Consider the following 3,006-nt stretch of genomic DNA (forward strand, 5'->3'; position numbering starts at 1 on the left):
GGAAATAGCAGATCAACAAGCTCACAACGCGTCGCAATGCAGCGCTTTTATTTTCAGCGAAAGCTTTTCAGAGTTGTCAAAAATGTCAGATACGGTATACAACCTCACAGCGCATCACTAGAGTATGTTTGAAAAATCTTGAAAGTGTTTGAAAAATGTTAAATAATGTTTTTTTGCACAAATGGCACAAAACATTTTCAGATAGGGGTCGCGGACAAATATATATTTTTGGGGGTCCTTAACACGAAGAAGTGCCAAAAGAACTACATACTGATTTAGAAGGCATTTGTACAATCGACCTCAGGTCTTAATAGGTTAACCCATTAAAACCCGGGAAAGCGTCTGTGTCATTTTAGATTTTAGTGTTGGCTATTTTTGAAAAATCTGGAAAGTGTTTGAAAAATGAATAATTTAGATTTTTAAAATTATTTGTCAGTCAAGCATAGAAAGACACCTTTGGTCTCTAAGTGAACACAGCAGAACCACGTTTTACTTTGAACTCACTGCGTTCTCCATCTTGGTAAAGTTACTGGACTGTTGAAGACAGAATGTTCGAAAAAAAAACAACAAGACGTGTTCATCTTTAGTTCTCTCTTATGAAGGCCGGCCGACACATCCTTCTCCAGTGCTGTAAACACACATAAATTACAACTTTTATAGGCACTTAAATAATCTACTTTATGTAGTAAATATAAACAGAGCGAGGCCACGCATCAAAAAGAAAATGAGAAAGACTGGCTATATTACTATACCATTATGAATAATATGATACTCTGCAGAACTATAAACCACTTAGACCCTGTATAGTATACTAATAAAGCGGACCTGAGTTGGCACTGCACTGCACTCTCTTTTCTCTTTACACCAAATCTCTTTGCAGGAAAATAGCTCCATTAAAACTGGGAAAGCATCTGGGTCATTTTAGATTTTAGCGTTGGCTATTCAAAAATTGCAGATCTACAAGCTTACAGTCATTTTTGTGCCGTGCTGCGAGCTTGTACATCTGCTATTTTAGTTTTTTTTTTTTTTTTTAAAGCTTGAAAGTGTTTTCAAGTGTAATTTTGAGATGGGGTCCACGGCCAAATATATTTCAATTTGGGGGTCTTTGGGTCAAAAACTAAACTGCCTAGAAGGCATTTGTAGAGTCGGCCTCAGGTCTTAATGGGTTGAAGTTTATGTCACCATTATTCGGTGTCTCCAGCGTTGAAGTTGCACAGTTCCGCCCTCAGCTCCATCAGTTGAGTCAAAATAGGGTCTGAGGCAGTGGTGTAAAGTAACTGTAAAGTACATGTACTCAAGTACTGTACTTAAGTACGATTTTGAGGTATTTTTTACTTTACTTGAGCATTTCCAATTTCCAATACTTTTACTTCTACTCCACTACATCTCGGATCCAAATATTGTACTTTTACTCCGCTACAATTATTTGAAAACTTTAGTTACTAATTACTTTGTAGATTTTGATTATTACAAAACAACTTTAACCACTTCAGCCCTATATGCATTTCGGCCATTTGAGAATAGCCGATCTACAAGCTCACAATGTGTGCGACACGATGCGACGCATTGTGAGCTTGTAGATCTGCTATTTTCAAAATATTTCTTTATACATTTCATACATTTGAAAACTTGTGTTTACTACTTTCTACTTTTGGTACTATAAGTACATTTTGATATCATTACTTTAGTACTTTTGCTCAAGTCAATTTTGAATTCCGAACCTTTACTTGTAACAGAGTATTTCTACATTGCAGTATTGATACTTTTACTTAAGTAAGAAATGTGAGTACTTTTTCCACCACTGGTCCGAGGTCTGACTTGCTTTGTCACGTTGTCCCTGAACAACCTTTGTCCCAGACAAACTCAACAGCAGCAGCCTTCATCCTTAACCTTCACCTTGGTCTTGTGGTCTAATGTATTCGGACAGGGTCTTTGGCCTTATATAATTCAGCACGAGGTCATGAATATTGAATTTTGTGCCTGCTTCTGTCAAACATTGCGGGAAAGCCTGCTGCCGTGCGGGAAGTCCCTCGTCAATAAATGTTTTAACTTTATGTCAAAGTGGAACCAGGTAATCAATACTGCCGGCTATTCTTAAAGGAGCACTCCACCCGTTTTCGACACTGTCTTCTTATATTTGGCCCTCACTAATGCTTGTTATAAGATATGCCGCAATTTTCACTGTGTCTCATTGGTGGGCTTTGGACAGTTCAGAAACCCTCCATACCATATCATCAGTGATGCCTCCAAGCTAATAGAAACTACAACATTTCTCTTCCTAGAAAGTTAGCATGCTGAAATAGAAGCCATGTTGTTCTTGCATTAATAATAACATTGTACAAAAATATTTTAAAAATATTTTTGAAATGACCAAACCTGCCTGCCGATGATGTCACTGGTAGGCAGGTTTCTGAACTGTCCTCTGAGACTCAGTTAGTAGACAGAAAGAGAACCATGATAATAATAATAAACTTTATTTATAAAGCGCTTTTTGAAAACTTTACAGTGTCAAGATAAAAAAAAAACAAGGGATAAACAACAAAGGTCAATTTAAAAAATCATGGATAAAATAAAACCAAAACATAAACGTACATACATATATTGAAAGTAACACAATTGAGACTGCCAGTGTGGAGGATAAAATCTTTGGTGACCTTTAGCAGTGTGTTTTCTGTGCTGTGACATGCACGGAACCCTGATTGAAAGTCCTCGAAGACACTGTTAAAATGCATAAATGAGATAAGTTGGGTAGAAAAAAAGAAATCTATTTTTTTTGGATAAAAAAAGATAGCTTTGGGATTGGTCTAAAATCATTTAAAATTAAGGGGTCCAGTAACAGCTTCTTCAGGAGAGGCTGAACCAAGGCGGCTTTAACACTGGATGGAAAGAGGCCTGAGGACAGAGAGCGATTGATGAACATTAACGAGGACCAATTATATGAAGATAGGTCGAAAATGGGTGAAGTGGTCCTTTAAGCTAGAGATTGTTCACCCGTGTGTGACTTTG

This window comes from Gymnoscopelus braueri (genome assembly GCF_963280865.1).
Source record: "Gymnoscopelus braueri genome assembly, chromosome: 5".
NCBI classification, from domain to species: Eukaryota; Metazoa; Chordata; class Actinopteri; order Myctophiformes; family Myctophidae; genus Gymnoscopelus; species Gymnoscopelus braueri.